This window comes from Scyliorhinus canicula, chromosome 20, assembly GCF_902713615.1.
Source record: "Scyliorhinus canicula chromosome 20, sScyCan1.1, whole genome shotgun sequence".
NCBI classification, from domain to species: domain Eukaryota; kingdom Metazoa; phylum Chordata; class Chondrichthyes; order Carcharhiniformes; family Scyliorhinidae; genus Scyliorhinus; species Scyliorhinus canicula.
The window spans coordinates 42,931,679-42,958,616 of NC_052165.1; the positions used below are offsets into that span (position 1 = coordinate 42,931,679).

Consider the following 26,938-nt stretch of genomic DNA (forward strand, 5'->3'; position numbering starts at 1 on the left):
TGAGAAGGTCGTGGTGAGCAGGTGGGGGTGGTGAGCTGCATTCTTGAACTGCTGCACTCCATGTGGTGTAGGAACACCCACAGTTGTGTTCGGGAGGGAGGTCCAGAATTTTGATCTAGCAACAGTGAAGTAACGACAAATATATTTTCAAGTCAGGGTGGTGTGTGGCTTGGGGGGGGGGGACTTGCAGATGGTGGTCTACCCATGCATCTGCTGCCCTGTCCCTCTCAATCCAGAGGTCATAGGTCTGGAAGGTGCTGTCGATGGAGCCTTGATGAATTCCTGCAGGGCATCTTGTAGATGGTGCACACTGTTGCCACTGTGCATTACTGGTTGAGGGGGAGAATTTTTAAGGTGGTGGAGTGCCAATTAAATGAGCTGCTTAGTCCTGGGGGGTGTTGAGCTTCTTGAGTGTAGTTGGACTCAGACTCATCTGGGCAAGTGGAGAGTATTCCATTTCCTGACTCGTGCCTTGTAGATTGAGGACAGGATTTTGGGAGCCAAATGGTGAAACTGCAGGATTCCCAGCTTCTGACCTTCTCTTGCAGCCATAGTATTTACACGGCAAGTCCAATTCTGTTTCTTGTTAATGGTAAGCACACAGGATGTTGATAGTGAAGGTTTCAGTGATGATAATACCATTACAAGTCAGGGGAAATGGTTATATTCTCTCGTGTTAGAGATTGTCATTGCCAGGTACTTGAGTGGTGCAAATATTACTTGCCACTTATCATCCCAAGCCTGGATATTGTTCAGGTCTTGTTGTTCAGCATCTGAGGAGTCATGAAAGGTGCTTAAAATTGTGCAATCATCCATGAACATCCGACTTCTGACCTTATGATGGAGGGAACATCAAACAGCTGAAGATAATTTACCTCGTACACTATCCTGAAGAACCTGATGTGGAGATGCCGGCGTTGTACTGGGGTAGACACAGTAAGAAGTCTTACAACACCAGAGGAAGGAGCTACGCTCCAAAAGCTAGTGATTCTAAACAAACCTGTTGGACTTCAACCTGGTGCTGTCAGACTTCATTACTGATCCTGAAGAACCACCTTGCCATAACTAATGACTGGAAAGTGGTGAGCCTTCCCATGGATCAAGGTGGAAATCTCTCCCCCAAGAGCTGTCGCCAATCCGAGGCCGGTAGCTGTCAACGTGGGCCATACCACTTGGGAGCAGTGGTTGCTGCTGATATCGGAGGCCTCAGTTATCATTGAGGTGGGATAGAGACAGGTGCCCCGCCACCAAACTTCCTTTGAGCCCAAAGTATTTGAGGGCAGGAATTTCCAGATGACTGCAGACTGTGCCGCCATTTGAAGTTTGGACCAGAGGGACAAGAGGAGGCCATTCAACTCCTTATACCTATTCTGCAATTCAAGGAGATCATGGTTGATCTGTATTTCAACACAGTTTACCAACTTCTTGCAAAGAGAGGCAATGTTAGAGGAAGATTATATGTTAGACTAACAGTATAGGTAGCACAGAGAGAAGTAAACCTACTGTGGACACTTAATCTCCCGTGGAAGACCATTGTGTACCAAACCACTTTCCCAACACATTCATACTCCACAACAGCTCATTTGCTTTTAGACATCATGGGCTAAAGGTCTCAATCAACATCACATTTTCAGACAGAATTTAATTGGCTGAGAACCATTAGATCTAAACATTCAATTATCTCTAACTCTGCTTATCTTTATAATTCTGCTGCCAATCAGGAATTCAGTCGGCCCTTGTTAAAAGGCATTAATCAATAAGATAAATTATCTGCTTTATCTGGGAGTCTATTCCACATCATGGCTGGATTATATTGCGCCTGGTGTGATTATACAGCCCAACATAGCACAGCAAAAATCTAAAGCAATAAGGTTCATCACAGTTATCACAGTAAGGAAGCCATTTAACAAGAGGGCAAGATTAGATTCCCTACTCTAGCACTGATAAAGAAGAGTGTGTGGTGTAAGTGCATCAGATAAGTAGCTGTCAGTGCACATTTGTCACTTGCACAGTCACAAGATCGGAGCAAGGCAGTTCATTTCCATAAATGCAGTGTGGACAGAGAAAAATCAAGGGAAGAGAAAGAGGAGTGAGATAGAGAGGAATAAAACAGAAGAAAGGAAGGAAAGAAGGTAGGGGCAGCAAGGAAGGGATGGAGGGGAACGGAGAGAGGGGAAGGGGTGGGAAGGGCAAAGAAGACTTTTTAGAAATAATAGTTTATAAAGGAAGAACAAGGGGCAGCACGGTGGCGCAGTGGTTAGCACCTCATAGCGTCGAGGTCCCAGGTTCGATCCCGGCTCTGGGTCAGTGTCCTGTGGAGTTTGCATATTCTCCCCGTGTTTCCGTGGGTTTCGCCCCCACAACCCAAAGATGTGCAGGGTAGGTGGATTGGCCACGCTAAATTGCCCCTTAATTGGAAAAAATGAATTGGGTACTCTAAATTTTAAAAATGAAATAAATAAATAAAGGAAGAACATGCGTTTATCAATCACCATCTCATATCTGAGAACAGCTTCACATCCAATGAATACTTTGAAATTTCAGCAATTGTTATGTTAATGTAATAACCTTATCAAGGCCAGTCTTCCAGTCACATTCCCTTTGATTAGTGACCGCTGCAATAGCTTACAGTACAGAAGCCCAAACCTGGGGATCTACACAATACCGGTCTGCATTGAAGCAGAGGGTTTTAAGCTCTCGCTCGTCGTTTCTCATTGGGCGAGCTCCTACCCGCTCAATTGGGAAATGTATACCACGCAATGCCCACGGGAAGGTCTATTTATAATCCCCTGTGTCCTTTGTGGCCACCATAACTTCCATCTCCCTTAAGTCTGCCCCCCCCCCCCCCCCCCCCCCCCCACACCCAAATACCCTCTCTACAAGAAAGTCCCTTTAACCCCTTGTCAATAGGTCTAAGGTCAGTCAAGGGCGGGATCAGATCTCGTGGTGTGAACCAAATTGAAGACATTCACTTCCGGAGAGAGCACTGAAAAGCAGATTCCTCTTTGGGGTCTACTTCAGTCTTCTAATGCTGATAAAGGAGCCGGGCTTGTGGGCAGTGGGAGGCCATTCAATGCATCAGCATTAGCTAGCCAGGTTCCAGGTTGGTACTCTGGAAGGTCATTTATAAACTGCAATAACAGGACCCAACATTGTACCTGGGTGGAGGCAATAGGGGAGTTGCCTTATCGTTTTTATAAAGTCGGTTACTATAATGCTTTATCTGGGAGTCTATTCCTGCTGTAAGTGTATTTGTGAAACTTTTTACACTAAACACCACCGCCAAGCCCTCTTCCTCAATTTGAAAATGCCTGCGCGCAGCACCCGAAAGGCTCCTGGATACATAGGCGATAGGCCTTTCATTTCCATCTTTCCAGTGGTGTGAAAGTGCCTCCCCGACATCATAAGTGGAAGCAGTTTAAGGGGCATCATGACAAAAACATGAATAAGATGGGAATAGAGGAATATGGACCCTGGAAGTGCAGAAGATTTTAATTTAGACGGGCAGCATGGGTGGCGCAAGCTTGGAGGGCTGAAGGGCCTGTTCCTGTGCTGTACTTTTCTTTGTTCTTTCTTTGTTCATCACAAGTTCCTTCTTGGGTCAAAGTGGCCCAATTGGTTGGATGACAGAAATTGTTGTTCAACTTTATTGAAGGTCGCCTGCCACCTGTGGTGCCTCACAAGGCCATTTTTGGTGTTTCCATAATAGGGTATCAAATTTGTGATAAAGTTTGCATGATAATTTACTAATCACAGGAAGAATTTTAACTCTGCGATGTTTCTTGGAATTGGTACTCTTTGATGGACTTCACCTTGTCCTTGACTGAATGTAAATCTTTTTCATCATCCCGATAGCAAAGGTTTGTCACTTCAGTTGCTTGAAAACACATTTTCCCTCATCAGGAGTACCCCAGCTCTCACAAATCTCCACAAAACTTCTAGGTTCACCAAGTGCTCTCGTTTTGAAGCCCCATGACCAGGAGGTCACTCAAGTATACAGCCATTTTGGGTAACCCTTGGAGTATGTTCGCCACGATCTGTTTGAATATGGCACATGATGATGAGACCATGTGTGTGTACTCAAATAGGCCCTAAAGCATGTTGATTGTAAAATATTTCCAGAAAGGCTCGTTTAATTCAAGTTGAAGGTGGACATGGCTCATATCCAACTTAGTGAATGCCTGGCAAGCTGCTACATTTATGTACAGGTCTTTAATTTGAGAATTTAGGAATCTGTTTAGCTTGGAATCCAGATTGGCTGTTAACTTATAATCTCCACCGAGGCGGACCAATTTGTCCAGTTTAGCACTTTGCGAACTGTACTGGCCCTATAATGCCTAGATTTTCCAGACGCTCAGTTTCGGGCTCCACCTTTTCCAATAGAGAGTATGGAACCCGTCTCACTCTGAAAAATTTAGATGTGGCATCGGGATCAACATAAATCTTCACTTTGGCTCCTCCTATTTTTCCAAGTCCTTCCTGGAAAACGTCAGGGTATTTGCTGATGACTTCATGCAGTCCTCCCACACCGAGGCTGAAAATCTCTAGCCAGTTCAGCCTGAGCCGCTGGAGCCAATTTCTCCCCATTGGTCCTTGGTCCCACACAACGATGAATGCGAGTCAGGCTGATTGCTGTCCATAGGTCACGGGGTCATTGTGGTGCCCTTTATTCATAATGATTCTCCTATGTAGGTGGCTGATCTGGCCCTTGTGTATTCTAAGCTCAAGAGTTGAATACCAGTTGGAAGATAATTATATGTCTGCTCCCCGATAACAGAGACTGTAGATCCCATGTCCACCTTCATTTTCAATGGATGACTGTTTCCCAGCAGTTCCACCATTACTGGGGCGACCTTGGTCATGATGATATGGTTTAGTTGTATTGTCCCTGTGTAGAACCAACTATTTTCTTATACACCTGATAGGTAAAAGATGCTATTTAGCATAAAATATTAAGCCCCAGTTTTAAATACCCATTTAAAATTCACTCATAACCTCAGGTCATCTCAAAACATATAGCTTCAATAGAGACACAAAACAGCATGACACAGCATAATTCACTTCTACTGAGCTCCATTGTTCTAGCAAATACATTTGCAAGACAGTGTGACATTAAACCACAAGCCGTACCAGATATCAATCCAAGGACAGGGAAGACACCATAGCAACATTAAGGCACTATTGTCTACAATGTGGCTAACAGCTAAGTCAGCAGAAGTCCAGTTTAACTGGTCGTGATAACTGCATAGAATTGTACCATAACATGCGCAAGTATTCAGACATGAAACATTTAAAGTTAATGTTGCACATTAAAGATTGACAGCTAACCGTCAAATCAAACTCATTTGATTCTAACTCAAACCAATTAGGATGATTTAGAGGTGTAGATAGATGGCTAAAGACTAATATGATTTATTATAACCGTGAAGGTCCGTACGGCCATCTTTATCTGGATCATTCTATACTTTGATCTAAACTATTTGCTATCTCTATTTTTCACTTTTCCACTCTAAATGCAAGCTGTTGTGCCATAAGCAAGAAACCACTTCTGTATTATTTTAAAAGTTAAATTGTGTACAAGTTGCTTCTCTTTAAGTCTTTTTTGCTAGCCGGACTTATTAGAGAATATGATTTAAGTGACTCTCAATTGCAATCAAATAGAGGCAATAAACGATTCTTGTTTGCATCCAAGAAGTTTTAACTCAAATTTCTACTGAGTTTTAGTGTCGCAGGTTCCTCACTAATACCGCATGGTAGATCTCTTACAACTGGCAAAGTTCGGCAAAAGGGGAGAAGCACTGAGACGAAATTGGACGAAATCGGAGAGGTTCGGAAACCTTTGGAGATGATCGGGGAGAATCAGAGGACGTCGGAAGACGATCGATCGTACCGCTAACGGAAGCCCAGAAGGACGGAAGACATAAAGAAAAACGGCTAGACTGGGGTAAGAAACATGTTTTTCACCCATTAAAAGTCTTAAAGCCACATCAAGCAGTGCTTTGACCACTAGAAAGGACCTTTTTATAGACTGTGTTAATTCAATTGGGTGCCGGTCGTTGAAACTAAAATAAAATGGGACTGAAAGAATAGTTGCGGTAGTGTAGACAGATTACACATAGTTGACGACCAAAAAAAAGGGTGTAAGATTGAGTTTAATGCGGAAATGAATCCTAAAATAGATTCAGAACCTTCAAATGGTAGAGAACTACTTCCCACAACTTCCAAGGGAGGTCGCGCTGTACCGGATGTCTCTATTGACGATATATTGGGTGATCTTGGATCTTTGATTCGTAGACAATTTGGACTGTGAAGTTTCAGAAAAATTGAATCAAAATATGATATCCCCAAAGGACAGTGGTCCCTTGATAATATCAAGAGGGCATGGGGGAAAACCACACGCTTAAATGGTGAAAAACGTGCTCAATGGTCTGTTGCAATAATGGCACAGCTTCGCAGACAGCAAGAGGTAATTGTTAAAAATAAAAGCGATCATGACCTTAAGTCCATTAAAGACCAACTAGCCGCAGTTGTTGAAGAATTACGAGATGCAAAAGCTAGACTTGAGCAATGTGATCAAATTAGAACATTATTAGAAAAGAAACCCTTTAAAGTTCAACAACAATCATTTCAAATTGGAGAATTACAAGGTAAAAATATTGAATCAGAGTCCAAACCCCAACAGTTACAAAAAGAATTTGATGAAATCAAAAGTCAAAATTGTCAGTTAGTCGAGGAAAGATGTGTTTTGGAAGGTGAAATGAGCAATTTTAAAGGACACTGCAAAATCTTGACAGACAGTCTTGCAGCTCATAATTTAAATCAAAGCACAAACGTGAATGTTAGTTCTGATGCTGAAGTACTCTGAGTAACACAGTTCCAACTCCAGTTTCACCTCCAAATTCAATTCCAGTTCCTCAAAAAGCTCCAATTCAACAAGCAACCCAAGTTGCACAATCAGCTCCAGTCCCAAAGTCAAGAGCAAGTGGCAGTACTAAATCAAAACCTAAAATTCATTTGCCAGTTGATTCAGATGAAGAAAGTGATGAAATAAGGTTTCCTAGAATGCAAAATAATAAAGTAATTCAATTAGCCCCTTTAAAACGCAAACGGGTTAAAATTGGAAGCAAAGAAGTAAGCGAAAACGATGGGATATCTACTAGAACTATATTTGGCCACCATTGGGTACATGAGGTCGCAGACCCTGAATATTTTTTAAAAAATATTAATTTAGAGTACCCCAATTCAATTTTTTTTTCCAATTAAGAGGCAATTCAGCATGGCCAATCCACCTAACCTGCACATCTTTGGGTTGTGGGGACGAAACCCACGCAAACACAGGGAGAATGTGCAAACTCCACATGGACAGTGACCCAGAGCCGGGATCGAACCCGGGACCTCGGCACCTTGAGGCATCAGGACGAACCCACTGCGCCACCGTGCCGCCCCCCCCCCCCCCCCGACCTTGAAACAATTGACAGATGGTCTAAAGATCTTCAACACCCAAAAAGGGGTGGTTTGACCACATGGGAACAACTTCACAGATTACAATCCATTTACCATCTTCACCCATTAGATGGAGTACAAATTCTGTCTATTATGGTAGGCACTCGTAACAGTGCAACTCAACAGTGCAAGGAGAGGTAGAACTTGTCCTTGGAGATGACTTGCAAAATTTAGAAGCCGGTTGGCTAGCAGTCAAAAATTGGCTATTACAATTTCACCCTCCGAAAACCGATTGGTCTAATATCACATCTTACATTCAAAAATATACTGAAGATATACAGGATTTCGAAGACAGATTTTTACATGTCTGGATAGAACATTCAGGAATGACACTCCAAGCTGAGACTGACACTTGGGACACAAATACTTTAGGTCCAATTAAGACGGCTTTTATAGCAGGTATTAAACCTGACATTTCTGATGCTTTGAATCTGATTTTACCAAATTGGGCCACAGCTGGTACATATCACGAGGCAGTTGACCGATGCATTCAGATAGATCGCGGTATGTAGAACCAGACAAACAGTAACACTGCGGCTGCTCAAATTCAGTCTGTGTTACCCGCTGCTCCAGCGGCAGCTGCTGCAGCCCCTACAGGGTTATCAGCAGTAACTACAACCTCCCCAGAAGCATCGGGGCAAGCATGCACCCTTGCTCCATTAAAATCACGGAAGGAAATACCACAATGCCTTTTCTGCGGTAAACTAGGACATTGGATGGTAACATGTTATCATAAACAACGGCTCGAGTCAAGAGATGACAATGAAGTATGCAATGATTCCTACAATACGTATCCACCTCGTGGCCAATCACGTAACACGCACAGACAAGACACACCTAGGTTTACGTTCCAACAAGACACACCCAGACTTTTTTTTTAAATTTAGAGTACCCAATTCATTTTTTCCAATTAAGGGGCAATTTAGTGTGGCTAATCCACCTAACCTGCACATCTTTGGGTTGTGGGGGCGAAACCCACGCAAACACGGGGAGAATGTGCAAACGGACAGTGACCCAGAGCTGGGATCGAACCTGGGACCTCGGCGCCGTGAGGCAGCAGGGCTATCCCACTGCACCACCGAAGACACACCCAGACTTGCGTACAGGGATTGTAGATGCTCCCAGCCGTTGCCACGTTGGAACGAGCAGTACCCACCTGGGACGCACACGATGACGACAATGGCATGAACAAAATGTTAAACAGCTACACTCCAGCTCAAAGGCGTTCTATGTTTGATCATTCAAAAAACTAATGGACCCCACTCTTGGTGATTCTTTCCATATTTCTCTACATGCACTTTTGAACAGAAAAAGGATGGACTATATATTTTGCTAAGAATGGGAGGTTTTCATTTCGATTTTCTTTTTGATGTGGAGATGCTGGCGTTGGACTGGGGTGAGAACAGTAGAAGTCTTACAACACCAGGTTAAAGTCCAACATGTTCGTTTCAAACACATCAATTTGGGTAGGTCTGGTAACACAAGCACTTCTAGGTGTGGGCATCTTATCTCAACTAAATTCTTCACTTAATTTCGATAATGGAAAAATCACCTGGTCCATTAGACACATCAAAAAAGATGAAATACAGAATCATCCAATTTGGGCAAAAGACAAAAATGATTGTGGCCTTTTAAAAATGGAACCAGTGGCTTTCATGGGATCCGCTCCACCTTGTACCAAACCATAACCCATTAACAAAACTTCAATTCAAGTCATTCTACCTATAATAAAACAACTTGAAGAAAGGGCATTTTAGTGCGCATTCACAGCTCATCAAACAGCCCTGTATGGCCTGTAAAAAAGGCTAATGGCACATGGCGCCTTACTATTGACTACAGAAGGGAAAATCAATTCATTGTCAGAAAAGCCCCTTTAGTAGCAGATCCATCTACAATCTTTAACTCTTTAACACCTGACCTTCAATGGTTTTCAGTCATTGACATGGCAAATGGTTTCTGGTCAGTACTACTAGCTAAGCAAGTACAACCATAGTTTGCTTTCACCATTAATCAACAACAGTACACATGGACTAGACTACTGCAAGGTTTTCACAATAGCCTAACTGTTTACCACATGGCTCTACAGAATCATCTCAGGCAACTGCCTGATCTGACTTCCACCATTATCCAGTATGTAGATGACGTTCTGATAGCCTCCATTAATAAATATGATCATGAGAAAGACATACGAGTAGTCCTGAACCACCTCAGTGATAATGGTCACAAAGCTAGCTTTGCCAAAGCCCAGATTTCCCAGGAAGAAGTTATCTACTTAGGTCAGAAAATATGCAAAGGCAAAAAGGAACTTACTCAGGACAGAACGGCTGCCATCAAAGCCGCTAAAGAACCCTCAACTGTTCAGGAAGTGAGATCTTTTTGGGACTGTGTAATTTTAACAGAAATTGGATTGATTCTTACATTCAGTTATCCCAGCCATTAAATGATCTTTTAAAAGGAAACCGGAAATCAAAAGATTCAGTTAAACTCAATTCAGAATAGAAGCAATCATTTCTAAATTTGAAAAGGGCCCTGTGTTCAGCACCAGCCTTAGATATTCCAAACAATGGAAAACCTTTTACTATGTTTGTTCATGAAAAAGATGGTTACATGACTGCAGTACTAGCCCAGGAACATGGTGATCATTTAAGACCGGTTGGATATTACTCCCTTAAACTTGACAATGTGGCACTGGCATTTGGCAACTGTTTACGAGCCATGGAAGCAACATGTCGAGCTGTAATGGCAACATAAGGCCTTGTCCTAGACCAAACGTTAACCATTAAATGTCCACACTCTGTCATTCTCTTCTATCCATGAACAGAGTATCCCAAGTTACATCAGCTAGATGGACAGCAGTTTTGGAAGCTCCCAACCTATATTTTCACAGAGCCAGTCCTGTAAACCCATAGGGCGCGATTCTCCGCTGCCCACGACGGGTCGGAGAATAGCGGGAGGGCCTTCCCGACATTTTTCCCGACCTCCCGCTATTCTCCCCCCCCCCCCCCCCACGGCCGCCCCACGACACGAATCGCTGCTCGCCCTTTTTTACGGCGAACAACGATTCTCCCCTGGCCGATGGGCCGAGTTCCCAGGCCTTTACGGCCGTTTTCACGAACACAAACACACCTGCTCTCACCGTTCGTGAAAACGGCCGCAAAGTGCTGTCCCGGATAACCATGGCACCGATTGGCATGGGCCTGCAATCGGTGGGCACCGATCGCGGGCAGCCGGTCCGATACCCGCACACTCTTTGTTCCTCCGCCGCCCCGCAGGATCAGTCCGCGGGGCGGCTGAGGGGCATGACGGCCCGCGCATGCACGGGTTTGACGCATATGCGTGATGACATCATCCGCGCATGCGCGGGTTGGAGACGTCCAACCCGCACATGTGCGGCTGATGTCATCGTGCGCGTCAGCCGCCGTGACGCTTGGCGCGCGGGCTTAGCGACGGTCGCTAAGCCCGCGATGCCGTGCTTCACGGGGCCGCGCTGCTAGCCCCGCCAGGGGGGGAGAATCGGGTCCCGGGAGGGGGCGCGGAGGCTACCGTGAAACACGGCCAGTTTCACGGCAGCCTTTACGACTCTCCGCATTTGCGGAGAATCGCGCCCATAATCTTTGCTCCCGCTTCCCGAGGAACAAAAGGGAGGAGAGGGAGAAGGGCATGACTGTGTGAAAATAATAAAGGAAATGGAAGAAAGTATGCTGAGTAGAAGAAGAGCCACTACAGAACCCAGATTTTGGCCTATTCACTGATACAAGGGTATCAGAAAAGCTGATATGAAGTATTAGCTGAAGGAAGTTTGCCTCCAGGTACATCAGCTCAGCAGGCCGAATTAAAAGCACTAACAGAAGCATATCGTATGGCAAGAGATAAAACTGCTAACATCTATACTGACTCCAGATATGGTTTTGGAGTAGCACATGATTTTGGCCATCTGTGGAGAAAAAGAGGATTTCTCACAACAGCAGGTACACCTATCTGAAATGGAAAGGAAGTACAAGATCTTCCAGAAGCTATGGCCTTGCCAAAAAAAGTAACAGTTCTAAAATGTAAAGCCCATACTCATGAGGACACCATGGAAGCAACAGGAAATGTTCTTGCGGACCAAGCAGCAAGGGAAGCTGCCTCCCAATGGCATCAGGGATTCAGTCACATTTACAAATTGGGAGTAACCACCTTATTACATGATTTACGTGAAATGCAGCATGATTGTACAAAGGAAGAAAAATGGACATGGTTAGAATCAGGTATTCAGCCGTATGATGACAATATTTGGAGAGAAGTTCAAACTGATAAACCAGTCGCACCACAATCACTAATGTCCTTCATAGCTCAACATATTTACATTACTGGGGCGACCTTGGTCATGATGATATGGTTTAGTTGCATTGTCCCAGTTTCTGGAAGTGGGTATACCTGCATGGTGCAGGCTCGTATTGGCCTTGGTTTCTTCCCAGAACAGTGTGTGTTTTATCTATTTGTATAACTTTGTTTTGGCTGTGCCCTTTGGCAATGCTTGCAATCATCCATCATCTGGCATCCACAACTTTCCGGAATGTATTCCCTAGCATTCTTGGACCCTTCAGTGTTTTTCCTTGACTGCCAGGTGATGCAATTTTGTAATGGACTATCTGACATCTCACTTACACAAGCGCCCTCAGTTGAGGAATGGTCATTTTTACATAAGGCCCCTCCGCCCAATCGGACGACATTGCTGTCTGATGCCCCTTGTAGCCACTGAACTCCCTTTTTCTGCATTTACCAGTGATGGAGCTATTTTGGTGGCTTTTTTAAAATCCAGGTTGGGTTCTGCCAATTACTTTTTTTTGGGTTGTCAATTGTCTACTAACGTGTTGCAAGTCTTCGAGTCGGGCAGCTGGGCAAGTCAGACATTTTATCACGTTGACTGTCAGAGCACCCCAAGCTCAGTGAGATCACTTTCTATTTCACGTCTCCCTCAATATCATTATCCCAGAAGAAGTAACGCATGTGCTCTGCGTATTGGGTCCAGTTTTCTCTGCTTATATCATAAGGTTCAAGTTTACTGAAGAGAGGCATTTTTTTCTTACTGGAGAACATGCTTGCTCTAGACAATGAAAGTTGCTCAGAGAAAAAAAAACTTGTTTACTCCTCATCGCCAATGTAATAATCTCACTAAGGCGAGTCTTCTGACACCATACCCTTTTATTCACATAACGAAAAAGGCCACTGCCACGGCTTACAGCATACAAGTCTACAGTAGCCTAAGTTTGAGGAATGAAGGGCAAAATTCTCCGCAACGGTCGACGCCGGCATGAAACCCGGAGTGTTTCACGCCGGCGTCGGAGGCCGCTCCTCGCCCCCTAGTCTCCCCTCCCCCGGGGGCTAGGAGCGGCGTTGGGAGAAACTCGGCCGCTGGGCCTTGTGGCGCGGCGAGAATGATGCGGCCGGTGGCGCCTAAGTGACGTCAGCCGCGCATGTGTTGCCATCTTCCCCTCCGCTGCCCCGCAAGACATGGCGGCTTGATCTTGCGGGGCGGCGGAGGGGAAAGAGTGCGTCTCTTAGAGACGCCGGCCCGACGATCGGTGGGCACCGATCGCGGGCCAGTCCCCTCACGAGCACGCCCATGGTGCTCGTTCTTCTCTCCGCCCCCCCACAGGCCCCACACTTACCTGTCGCGCGCTGTTCACACCGGCAGCAACCAGGTGTGGTTGCCGCCGGCGTGAACCGGTCAGGATCGTCAGGCCGCTTGGCCCATCCAGGTCGGAGAATCGCTGGTCGCCGTGAAAAACGCGACAAAAACGCCGTGAAAAATGCGACACGCCATTTGGGGGGGGGGGGGGGGGGTTGGGAGAATCGCGGTGGATATGCCAGAGCGGCCCTCCCGCGATTCTCCCACCCGGCCTGGGGAGCAGAGAATCGCGCCGTTGTCTTTTGTTTAATATTCCTCTTTTGGAATGAATGATCTAAATCTCTTTTAAAAAATGTAGTTATGGGGTCTGTTTTGTTTTCAGCAATGGTTATAGCAGATAATTCCACATTCTCACCCTCCTCGGTGTAGAGATTTCTTTCTGAGCTCCCCTTTACTACTTCTGGTGATTTCCTACAGTCCAGAGGCCTCTTGTTACTGTCTCCGCATTGACGTTCTAGTACCACAGGAACAACAACCAGAAGCAGAACCCATCTTATAGGCTCCAAGCTGCTAAACATTTGATGAGATATCGCATTACAATAACGATTAATAGTAAGAAAGTGAAGTAATGCAAGCATTTCTAACATTGTCCTTTAAATACTGCGCAAAGCTCTTCTCAAAAGTAACATACAAAACATTTATTTCAGACAGTTAATTTGCAGAGCTGGGTCTATTGGTCCTTTGAGCACTTGTAAAAACAGTTCAAAATTGTACAAAATAACAAAGTCTCTCAATTTTGCAAACATAAGCATTTTTTAAAAAAAAGGCAAAATCCACAAAACTGACAAACATTCAACATCAAAACTTCTTAATTAATCAATCAGAAGAGACTTTAGACATGATGATGTTGAAGGAACCATTTGATGGCTTCTCCGTTGATTGACATTTTCAACCGTTATGCTGCTAAATTAATTGCACATATGGTCCATAGTCTAACTTTTAGCAAAACTATTCCTGACAGAAAGAATGGCTTCCTACGTAGTTGCCAACAGAAAATCTGCAGGTTGATATACATTTTTAAGAAATATATACTTACAAATATGAACCTGTCGACACTAATTAGAGTGGAAATTCCAGTGCTTTGATAGAATGTTGTTGTTCGTGTGATGATCTAGGCTGAATAGTATCTGTTCTCGAGTCTCTTACCATTTCATGCTGACATTTTACAGAACTTCCTCATCTCTGGACTCAACAAAACCTCTTCTGTAAAGTACCCGTGGGTCAGCATGCAAGTGCAAACATGGGGATTATTCATTAAACAGTTTGCCTCATGCTCTCTAAAACATGGCTTGTCCATGACGAGCTTGTGACATTGCAACAACATAATAAAATGGAGATATATCCAAAACAGGCCAGCCAGACAGACAATATTTAATGGGCTGCAACTTGGGGGGGGGGGGGGGGGGGGGGGGGGGGTAAAGGGGTGAAGTATTAAAAGAAAGAGACAGGGAATGGAATATAAAATGAAATCAATAGAAATGAGTGACTGATATGGAACAAGCGAGTAAAACAAAGCGATCATACAGAAATAGCTGTGGAAATTAAATGATTAACTATGCAGTCAACTATTTACATGATGGGGTTTGTGACGGATTAAACACATTTCACTTAAATTATCAGTAAGAATGTTCAAAACATTGGCCCTGCTAGATGCACAATTTTTAAAGCAAAACCTTAACTATTACATAAAATATGAAGAGCATGAGTATAGATTGATTTCAATATCGAACAAGTCGTGATTTTCATATTCAGGTCTGTCTCACTCTTGGTTGGATTTGTACACTGAATGCAACCATGTGCATATTACCTTAAAACATAATGGGCGCGATTCTCCCAAAAGGGAACAAAGTCCCCTAACCAGCGTGTTTAGCCGCGTGTTTCCCGGCGCTCGCAGTGACGAGAAACACATGGCTATTCAATGTGGCTCACGTTGAATAAGGGGCCTGAACGGGGAACGTGCAGCCGAGGCCTCACATAGCCCCGTTTTGTATAGTGGGGACTTCACTCACCAGAACTCCCCATTGTAGCAAGAGATCGGGACACTATTTTACAATGGCATCCCAATCTCCAACCCCCCGAAACAATCCCTGACCTCCCTCCTATCCCGAATACCCAAGCCGGGCAACCCCGGCCCGATCACTAGCACCCAGGTGGCACTGCCAGAGTGCCAGGCTAACACTGCTAGGGTATCCAGGTGGCACCAGCAATCCCCAGGCACCACCCTGCCCAAAAGGAATGTAAACGGGGTCCTCCTATCTCTTGGGAAAGCCACAAGAGTGCCGTTGCAATAGCTCCCCGTTTGTGGGGACCAGTGCTGAACAGGACTTGTCCAAGGTCTCTGAGGTGAAGGGGTTGAATCCCAAAGCCTCAGGTACCTTGGGAGTCTGCACATTAGAGTGAGCCTAACTGTTTCGCTCTAATATGTAGATTTACCAAAACGTGATCCCGCCTATTGTGGGTGGTATTCAAAGCGCAACATCGTGCAAATTTGCGTTGAATCTCACAATGCGTTGTGAGCCAGGTAGATCCCAGGGGCGGGCGATGTCACCCAGCTTTCAACCGCCATTCTATGTCACGGCGAGCTGCTTTTCAGGGGCAGCATGGCCGTTGGATCATGCCAGATGTAGAAAATAAGGATAATCTGTGCTCAGATATCACTTGGATTTGTTTCGGGAAGAGATTTTTCCAGACCTCACCAGCTCAGTAGGCTGCACCCTCACTTCTGAACCAGAACATTGTAGGTTCCAGTTCCACTCCAGGGACCTGCGTGCAAACTCCAAGCTGACGCTCCAATGCAGTACTGAGTGAGTGCTGAGTGAGTGTTGGATGTACTGTCTCGCAGATGAGATGGTAATCCAATTAGGCCCCTCACTCAGGTCCCTAGACACGATTTCCAAGAAGAGCAAGGGAGCCTGACCAATCCTTATGCCAACATCATAAAAGCAGATTATCTGATTATTTACGTAAATACTGCATTTGGGAGCTTGCTGTGTGCAGAATTGTTGCCATATTTTCTACATTACAGCAATGATGAAACTCCAGAAAGTACCTCATTGGCTGCAAAGTGTTTTGGGGTGGGATTTTCTGGCCATTTACACTGGCGGGATCTTATGGGCCCGCCAAAAGTGGACCCCTGCCTTGGGTTTCACAGCGACGAAGGTTGAGTTCAACAGCAAACCCCCATTGACAACGACGGTACCAGAAGATCGCGTTGCCGGAAACTAGTGAGCCGTCCTCTGCCGCGGCAGAACATGCTGCGCAGGGGCAAAGAAAATCCCATCCTTGGGTTCCTTTGAGGTCATGAAAAGTGCTGTATAATTACAATTTATTTCATTATAATGTCTTACAAATATTGATTTTGCCAATTATTGAACAGAAATCCATGGGTTGTGGAGATTTGTATGTCCTGTAGGCTTTTCCAACAGTGAGAAGTGTGAATTTGTAAAATCTCCTTGATATATGGACAAATGCCTGAGTCACACCTGAGGATAACACACATCTTACCCTCTGTATCACATGCCAGGAATAGGCAATGAATCACCTTCAAACTCCCTGTTCTGACACCTCCAAACCCACACCAGGTTCAGAGCCCCCAATCTATGAGCCAAAGGTTCATCTCCTTTCACCACACCCCCACCACCTCCTGTCCGCTTGCGTCCAAAAACTCCCATCCCAGCACGGACACTTTATCCACATCAACCTCTCTTGCCAGTGGTGAAAGTGCCAACATTGAGACAAGCCCGGAGCAAATCAGGTGTGATATCCACTCACTCATTGTGAATAATGTCACAGGATATATGCGAGTGAAATTTTTGCCAACCTGAACTATTTCTAACCTGCCCGGGAGTTCTCACTGTAAATCTTTCTCTTAAAGGCTCGCCATCTGTGTTGTGATGATTGAGTAACCTCAGGAATGTTGCTGTGGCACATTCAGTATGGATTAGTTAAGATTAGTGTTGTTAAAAACATATAAATTAACTGCAGTGCAAAAGGATTAAACAATGACAGCAACAGTTCCTATTGCTAATGGATGCTTCACTTTGATTTCTTGGTAAGAAGTCTTACAACACCAGGTTACAACCCTGCTGCTCAGTGTGGCTGGGGGATCGGATGGTGTTACTGTAACTTAAGTACAGTAAGAAGTCTTACAACACCAGGTTAAAGTCCAACAGGTTGGACTTTAACCTGGGGTTGTAAGACTTCTTACTGTGCTCACCCCAGTCCAACGCCGGCATCTCCACATTTTGATTTCTTGGATCAACTGTTACTGAAGATAAGTTATCCAATCAGGCTTTGACTAACACAGTGAAGTGAATTTTCTTTCATTTGAGGCATTATGAAACATACCGTGTGCATGATTAAACAGCCTCATTGCGCCCGACTCGCTGACGCGGTGAGGCTGTTAAATCGTGTGAGACGTCGCGATTTGGATCTTTCCTCACTGAGCCAGATTTACACGTTTAAGTGAGCAGTCAGGCTTACTTAAATATATCAGTGCCGGATTCTCCCAAAGCGCAGGAACCAACGCCCGTAGCTGGGAAACTGCGCCAAAGCACCATTTAGCGCTAGGCCACACAAACACTGACCAGGCAGAACGGCACCTGGGGGGGACCTTCCAGGCCATTGGAGGACCCGGGTGGTCAGGCTCTGGGTTGGGTAGGACCCTGCCATTTCTGCTGCCACCCAGATGCCCTGGTAGTGCCACCAGACACTGCCAAGCAGGTAGGGGCACTGTCAGGATGACAGACTGGGAGTGCCAAGGTGCCCAGGTGCCAGGTTGCCCGTGCCAGGGATCGGGCCCAGGGGTGCCCTGCCCTAATGAGGTGGGGTGAGGGGGCCACTGGAGGACTCATTAACAGGTCAGTTGGGGCGCTGGGAGAGGGTCCATAGGCCGCAGTAGGAGGGGGGGGGGGGGTCAAAAGATTGGGACGGCATTTTAAAATAGCGCCTCAATCTCTTCCTGCAGCTCATCAGTACAGGAAATGAAGGTAAGTGTGGTCTCACTGGGACCTTCCCTACTGAGGCCAAATAAATAACTGAGTCCGATTTGATAATGGGGTCGCTCTCAGCAAAGCTGATGCCCAAAACAGGATTCTTTTTTTTTCCTGTTAAAGAGTTGGTCATAAATACTTCATGGGAATGTCAAAGATTCCATGGCACAATGGAAAGAAGAACAGGCAATTTCCTCAGACACAGTTGACTATACAGGGAAAATTGAATGACCAGTGCCTGAAGAAATGGATTGCTTCCACCTAGCTCTTGCTCATCCCTACAGGGCTCTCTCCATGTTCAGCTTCTCTTGTGACTCTGCTCTCTCCAGGCTCCTGCTCTCTCCTGTCTCCTGCTCTCTCCAGGCTCCTGCTCTCTCCAGACCCCTGCTCTCTCCAGACCCCTGCTCTCTCCAGGCCCCTGCTCTCTCCAGGCTCCTGCTCTCTCCCGTCTCCTGCTCTCTCCAGGCTCCTGCTCTCCAGGCTCCTGCTCTCTCCCATCTCCTGCTCTCTCCAGGCTCCTGCTCTCTCCAGACCCCTGCTCTCTCCAGGCTCCTACTCTCTCCAGGCCCCTGCTCTCTCCAGGCCCCTGCTCTCTCCAGGCTCCTGCTCTCTCCAGGCCCCTGCTCTCTCCAGGCTCCTGCTCTCTCCAGGCTCCTGCTCTCTCCAGGCTCCTGCTCTCTCCCGTCTCCTGCTCTCTCCAGGCCCCTGCTCTCTCCAGGCTCCTGCTCTCTCCAGGCTCCTGCTCTCTCCAGGCCCCTGCTCTCTCCAGGCTCCTGCTCTCTCCAGGCTCCTGCTCTCTCCAGACCCCTGCTCTCTCCAGTCTCCTGCCCTCTCCAGGCCCCTGCTCTCTCCAGGCTCCTGCTCTCTCCAGTCTCCTGCCCTCTCCAGGCCCCTGCTCTCTCCAGGCTCCTGCTCTCTCCAGTCTCCTGCCCTCTCCAGGCCCCTGCTCTCTCCAGGCCCCTGCCCTCTCCAGGCCCCTGCTCTCTCCAGGCCCTGCTCTCCCCAGGCTCCAGCTCTCTCTGCTCTCCTAGTCTCTCTGAGCCGTTGCTCTCTCAGGGCTCATATTAGGTGTATACAGACATTTCAGTAGGAAGCAGGAACACCCTTTTCACTGATAACAGTTCGCAAATACCTGATATTCTTAAAAACGTTATTAAATACCCTTTAAACATAGCAGTTTAATATTATAAAAATTATAATTTGGATGAAGGTGGTCTTGTGGCAAAATGGGTAACATCCCTGCCTCTGTGCCAGAAGCTCGAGGATCAAGCTGCACCCAGGCCTTGATGACCATGGAAGGTACATTGATAACACAACAAAGCAGATTGATAATCAACCTGTAAAGCCTTCCACCATACGCCAATGGCAGACAGTAAGAGCGGGAGATATTCCTGGTCATCTATGTGATGACAAGAAAGTTAGACCTTCCACCATGGTTATCCATAGTCCAAGACTACAACATACATGTAAACATGGAAATTTCCATAGCAACCCAGGGGCTGGTTGGGTCAGTTGGCTGGATGGTTAAACCCTCCCAGATTGGTGCCAACAGCGTGGAGTTTGATTTCTCTGTTCTAGCTGGGTCGATTTGGGACCTGCCTCCTGCCTGTCGAGGAATTTGGCGCTGTGAGTCGGACCTACCGTTGTTCAGAGAGGTGATGAAAAATAATTTAGATGGGTGTCCATGATTATTAATCCAATTGAAAAAGGGCCCTTCAGCCAAAAGCATTTGAGAACCACTGCACCGATCAAAGTTCAAGACTCGAGCTTTACCATTATCAGCAGAAATATCAGAAAGCAAATCTACGGATGTTAAGTAAATATCAAGTTGTACAACATGTATTTGGTGGAGGGCCAAAATATTTTTTGCTTTCCATTGCAAATTCGCATTCATTTTTTTGCTCGCTAGGGTCAAGTACAAAGTCAGTTAATATCTTACAACACATTCAAAAATCACTAAAACTGATGCATTTAGAGCGGTGCTGTTGCACGCACTACAAGGTCATTGAAAAGCCTTCTGCTGTGAGCTGGTAAGAGAAAAAAAAAAGCTAATGGATTCCTTCTAAAGTGTAGTAACAGCTGTAAAGTAGGAAACACAAGAGCCAATTTGCAGCCAATAAGCTACTGGGGTGCACTATCCTGCTCTTTTTCCAATCGTAACATGACCAGAAAATGAACTGGACTCGTCATATAAATACTGTGGCTACAACAGACCAGAGGCTGGAAATTCTACAACAAATGAATCACCCCCTGACTCTCTAAAGCCTGTCCACCATCTTCAAGGCACAAGTCAAGAATGTGATGAGTGCAGCTCCAACAAAACTAAAGATGTTCAATAACATCCAGGACAAAACAACCCACTTGCTTGGCACCCCATCCACCACCTTCATCATTCACTCCCTCCACCACTAATGCACAATCACAGCCATGTGTGCCATTTACAATATGCACTGCAGCAACTCACCAAGGCACCTTCCACAGCATCTTCCAAACCTACAACTTCTACCACCTAGAAGGACAAGGACAGCAGTCACATGTGAACACCACCACTTGGAAGTTCCCCTCCAAGTCACACACCATTCTGACTTGGAAATATATTGTCATCCCTTCACTGTCGCTGGTCAAAATACAGGAACTCCCTCTCTAACAGCACTGTGGGTGTACCTACACCACATGGTCTGCAGTGGTTCAAGAAGGCAGTTCACCAAGGGTAATTAGGATTGGTCAATAAATCGTCCCAGCCAGGGATGCCCACATCTCTTGAAATAATTTGAAAAACTGCATCCAGGTGGGCATGGATGCTAACCATGGCAGAAGCTGTGTGTAGATTAGCATCTAGAAATAGGATAGGTGTGTCTATGGTTTTGTCATTTTTGTGCTTCCATGGCGGGCCAGAGGCTGGCTGCTCTGGGAGAAAGGCTGCCCCCTATACACGTGGTTTGTGAGGCAATCCCACCGCACGAGCACACAAGGATGAGTGTATAATGGGAGCCCTGGAACTACCAGAAATATGGTGAGGCAGACCATCTGTGAGCTGAAGTAACTCTTTTGATGACTGGATCTCTCGGGAGATGACACTCCAGCAAGGGGTGACATACCCAGCGTTCTCCTGGACTTCCTCAACTAAGTTCCCTGGAGCAGAACCCACCTGCAACCTCACCATCTGAGGACCTGGCTGACAAATTCCCCTTTTCTAAAGATCACACAGCATAAGATCTGGAGGAACTGACTGCAAACATCAGACCAAGTGATCATGTTTTGTCCTTGGAGGTCTCCTGCAGCTCCCTCTCTCTTCCTCCTGGGGCAGGTGGCAGTTATTGGGTGCCTGAGGGAAGGGAATCAGAAGGGGGCGGGTTGGGATGAGGGTTGAGCAGAGGAGTTTGAAGCAGGAGGTTCCATGGTCACACTATATACAACGTGCACTTCATGCCAGAAAGCAGGTTGAGGATGAGGTGAGATTGAGAACAAGAATAAAGTAGGAACATACATCATCCTGACTGCTTTCAGTGAATCTGGATACCATGGGCTTTGTCACAGCCAACTCCATCATGTTGAGAAACCTTCTCCTCCATCAGCTCAGGGGCTGAAGACATTCCTCTCCCCGCCAGTTCTCTGCTGTTCTCTTCCGATATGGGCAACCTGGTCATCTGTTGGGTACAGGACAGAATGTCAACTATTGTGTGTGATGATATGCATAAAGCAGTTATGTACATAATGTTATGTATGATGTCCGACCACTAGGTGGCAGTGTTAACTCACCACATGACTCTGGTTCTAGGAGTTGGGAGTAGGTTGTGCTAAGAGACAGACATATTTTGCAGCAGCTCTACAATGGTTGATTAGTGTTAGTAGTTCATTATTTTATTGATCTTAATCACGTACTTGTTAAATAATAAATTATTTAAATTAGATGTTCTCTAGTTCATCATTTACTTCAGCCAGTCTCCAGAACATGACACTGTGCAGCAATGTGTTTGGGTGATATGCCTGCAGTGAGAGGCTGGCAGCATTGGTAGGTGTGTGAGGGTGAATATCTGGGGTGTATCTTGATGTTTGGTGTGAGTTCTGGGTGCCAGGTAAGACTGCTGAGTGAGTGATGGAGCACTCATGCATTGAGCAGCGTGAAAGAATGCTGTATGGTGCTTGGCAATGTCATGTGAAGATGCATTCACTGACCTTGGCCAACCCCGTGAGGTCATTAGGATTTTGTAGTACTGTTGCCAGATCCATGTCAAGTCACGTCCAGACATGCTATCTGCCTCAATGGAAAGGGTGCAGGCAGATCATGAATCATAGCCTCCTAGCTCAAAAACTTCCTACGAAAGGAGACAAGGACGTACCCACAACCGCCACGACAGACACTACTGGAAGACCTACTGGACGCAAGTATCCTAGAGAAAGGGAACTGTAGTGACATGTATGGCCGACTGGTAGATAGGGACGACACCGTACTGGACGCAACAAGAAGGAAATGGGAGGACGACCTGGGGGTGGAGATAGGGTGGGGACTCTGGAGCGAAGCACTGCATAGGGTCAACTCCACCTCCACGTGCGCAAGGCTCAGCCTGACGCAACTAAAAGTGGTACATAGAGCCCACTTAACGAGAAACCGTATGAGTAGGTTCTTCCCGGAGGTGGAGGACAGATGTGAGCGGTGCCAAAGAGGCCCGGCCAACCACGCCCACATGTTCTGGTCTTGCCCCAGACTTGTGGAGTACTGGACAGCCTTCTTCGAGGCTATGTCCAAAGTGGTGGGGGTGAGGGTGGAGCCATGCCCGATAGTGGCGGTCTTCGGGGTTTCAGACCAGCCAGATCTATTCCTGGGGAGGAGGGCGGACGCCCTTGCCTTTGCCTCCCTGGTCGCCCGCCGTAGAATCCTGTTTGGCTGGCGGTCAGCAGCACCGCCCAGAGCTGCAGACTGGCTGTCCGACCTCTCGGATTCTCTCCAAATGGAGAAAATCAAATTCGCCATCCGAGGGTCGGACGACGGCTTCCACAGAACGTGGGAGCCATTCATGCAATTGTTCCGGGACCTGTTTGTGGCCAACGTACAAGAGGAAGAATAGTCGGGGGAAGGTAGCCGGCGGGGAGGGGGGGGGGCTACGGGCTCGTTACGGGGGTTTGATGGCTAGCTAAGGCCCAAAACCAAACTAAATAAATGCCAATAAACATGTTGGGGAATGTAAAATATGTATGCCAGCGAAAAGGGGGAGGCCACAGTTATTACTACGAAGATGCTCACCTGTAAATATATATGTTAATTTTTGTGTGTTCTTTTTTTTTTCTCTCTCTAACAATTTGTAATTTGTTTAATATAAAACATGAAAACTGAATAAAAAACATTTATAAAAAAAAATGAATCATAGCCTCCTGGGCCTGAAAACAAGCCACAGCAAATTCCTCCTAGTGTGTTAAAGTCTTTGAAATGAGGCGACAGGGCAAACCCACTGAACCCCCCCCCCCCTGCCGATAGAACCTAACTCCCGCCAATGAAGTAATATTGATGTAGTCACTATTGATATGTACGAAAGGTGGTGGCCAACTTGGACACAGCAAGATCCCACAACAGTCAAGTGATGGCTGAGGGAGGGCAGCACGGTGGCGCAGTGGGTTAGCACTGTGGCCTCACGGCGCTGAGGTCCCAGGTTCGATCCCGGCTCTGGGTCGCTGTCCGTGTGGAGTTTGCACATTCTCCCCGTGTTTGCGTGGGTTTTGCCCCCACAACCCAAAAATGTGCAAGCTTGGTGGATCGGCCACACTAAATCGCCCCTTAATTGGAAAAAAATGAATTGGTACTCTAAAATGAATAAACAAAAGTGATGGCTAAGGGGTAGATGTTGGTCCAGGACAATGGGGAGAATGTCCCTGAGCTTCTGCGAAATAGTGGCCATGGGATCTACTATGTCCACCTGGCAGGTCAGACTGGCCTCTCGATTGAATTGAGTGATTGCAAAATATCAAAGTTGTGGTTCATTTGAGAAGCAATGGACTCGGAGTGTATTAAGGAGAGAGTGGATGTTAATGAGTTCAATAACGAACCTGGTCGATTATGTTGTATCACCACAGCAACTGAGGCAAAGCAGCCAAGAGAGAATAGGAAGATCTTGCATTTCTATAGTACCTTTCACAGCCAATGAAGTACTTTGGTAGTGTGGTCAATGTTGTAGTGTGGATAATATGCCAACCAAATTGCACACAGCAAGATCCAACAAACAGCAAATGTAATAAACGGGCAGATCATCTTGCTTGTGTCCGACGGCGAGAGAGCACAGAATGGGTGAAAATACTGGAAGTACTGAGGGAACTGCTCGGTGTCACAAGAGTTCCGAGTAGTTTCGGAGAGGGAGTGAACTGACCAGCAGAATAAATATTTTGCCCAAATAAGTTGGGAAGAGAAATTGGTCTGGGCATCTGCTTAATGATTGACAGGTTGTTGCCTCAAGCCTCACATTGAGCTCAACAATCGCTGAAATTTGATAAAGCTGTGTAGGAGTAAATAAAACCTTAGTCACAAACTGCAGTATCGGCTTTGTTGAAGTTCTGCCAACACAGTCGCGTGACAGCCAAGAATCTGTAACATTATTGGGAGATCTTTGAAGTTTATCAGCTTTTCTAACATTTCGCACAGAAAAACACATTTCCCAATTCTCCAACTCAGAATTTGTTTTTTTCCACAGGAGTTCAATTGAATTCCTTTATTCAACGTTGACTTTTGATGTAGTTAAATTCAGCCCTATTGGCAATTATAACAAATTGTGTAAATGGTTCCTCAGTTCATTGCCAGTCCTCTGTTGCTCAGAGTGCTACACACTGAGACAGAGCTGACACCTTACATCGTTACCTAGTCAGCCTCACATGTGACTCCAGTCTCCTATCTTGTGGTTGGCTTGTAATGTCCTCAAGTATGAGGGGCATTCATGTCCAAGAATTTGACCCTGCAACCTGTGGTGATATGCATCACTGTAAATACACAAGGGGTTAATGTAGATACACTAGGACTAAATAAACACTAGAGAGAGCACCACCGACATTCCACCAATAGGTCAGTAAGATAGGGCACGACCAATGGGCAGTCAAGCCACACCCAGAGGTGACACTACCACAAGGGGGCTACCCATATAAAAGGACAGGGCTCACATGCTCTTTCTCTTTTCCACAGGCGAAAATCAGAGAGACAGGGGCAGATCAGGAAGCATCACACCCACCGCATGGATTAGAGCAGACTGGTTAGTTAGATTGAGTTACTATAGTAAGATTAGCAGGAGAGTCAAACTCAAGTAGGAGAATTGTTAACTGTTCAATAAATGTGTTAAACATATCTCCAAGTCTGAACCTTCCTTTGTCAGGGTATACATCAAGGAAGCATCTTATGCTACATGAAGAAGCATAACACAACACAACTCACATGCGAAGGACAAACAAACCCTGCAACAGACCAATAAAATTGAGAGATAAACTAATGGGAACTGGGATTTCAAATGATTAGTGAGCAGATAAGATAAGATTGGGCAGCCCTGATTGGTGTAGACCAATCGTTTTAATACACCCAGGTTGCACAAGCTTAATGTTTTTGCATATATTTATGGCATGTCTCTTTAACACCAGAAATCAAACCATTTAATAACCAGTTCATTTGAAACAGGTTGACACTTCCTTGAAAGCAAGACAGAAAGAAATGAGATCTGATAAGAGGAAATTAAAACTAATGTTTTTCAAACCGTGCATGCATGCAGTACCTCAAGAAATGTCAAATGTATGAGAAGAGAACAACACAAGGAGATAGCTGAGCACAACATAACAGATAATGGCCAACTCCAATATGCGAGAGTCTAACCATGGCCCAACACATGCAACAGCATTCCCATTCCTGAATTCCCCACCAGCAACATCCTGGGGTGCATCATTGACCAGATACTGAACTGGATCATCCATATAAAACCTATAGTCCAAGAGAAGGTCAGATGCTGGGAACTTTATGGCAAGTAACTTACCTCCAGTCTCTCCAAAGCCTGTCCACCATCTACAAGGTGGGAATGTGGTAGAATATTCTCCACTTGCCTGTGTGAGTGCAGCTTCAACAACACTCAAGAGGCTCAACACCATCCAGGACAAAGCAGTCTGCTTAATTAGCACCACATTCACCACCTTCATCATTCACTTCCTCCACCACAGGTGAACAGTGGTAGCAATGTGCACCATCTACCAGGAATTTACCAAGGCTCCTTCAACAACACCTTCCAAAACCGTGACCTCTACCACTTAAAAGGACAAGAACAGCAGACGCATGGGATCACCACCACCTGTAAATTCCCCTCCAGGCCACATGCCATCCTGATTTGGAAATATATCACCATTTCTTCATTGTCGCTAGGTCAAAAGCCTGGAAATCCCTCCCTAACAGCACTGTGGGTGTACCTACACCTCAAGGGCTGCAGAGGTTCAAGAAGGCAGCTCACCACCACATTCTCAAGGGTATTATTTTTTCATCTTTATTTGTTCATGAGATGTGAGTGACATTGGCAAGACCAGCATGTGTTGCCCATCCCTAATTGTCCACGAACTGGGTTCTATTACTATTACAGATGGCAGTCAACCACATTAATCTAGGCCTGGAGTCACATGTCAACCAGGACAGTAACTTTCCTTTCCTAAAGGACATTAGTGAACCAGATGTGTCTTTATGACAACTGATGGTAGTTTCATGGTCACCATTACTGAGACTAGCTTTATATCCCAGATTTATTAACTGAATTTAAATTTTGCCAGCTGCTGG

General features: G+C 45.8%; 1 protein-coding gene across 2 annotated transcripts in view; it reads right to left on the minus strand.

Annotated features, from left to right (window-relative positions):
• Positions 1-14,471, minus strand: part of nr1h4 (nuclear receptor subfamily 1, group H, member 4) — a 108,789-nt gene extending 94,318 nt beyond the window's left edge. Inside the window, exon 1 of one of the 2 annotated variants that reach the window (XM_038781013.1) lies at positions 14,211-14,468. The gene's annotated coding sequence lies outside the window, so the exon portion shown is untranslated. Of the gene's footprint in view, positions 1-14,210 lie in introns of both variants that reach the window. The other variant, XM_038781016.1, reaches the window with a different exon arrangement.
• Positions 14,472-26,938: the final 12,467 nt, after the last annotated feature.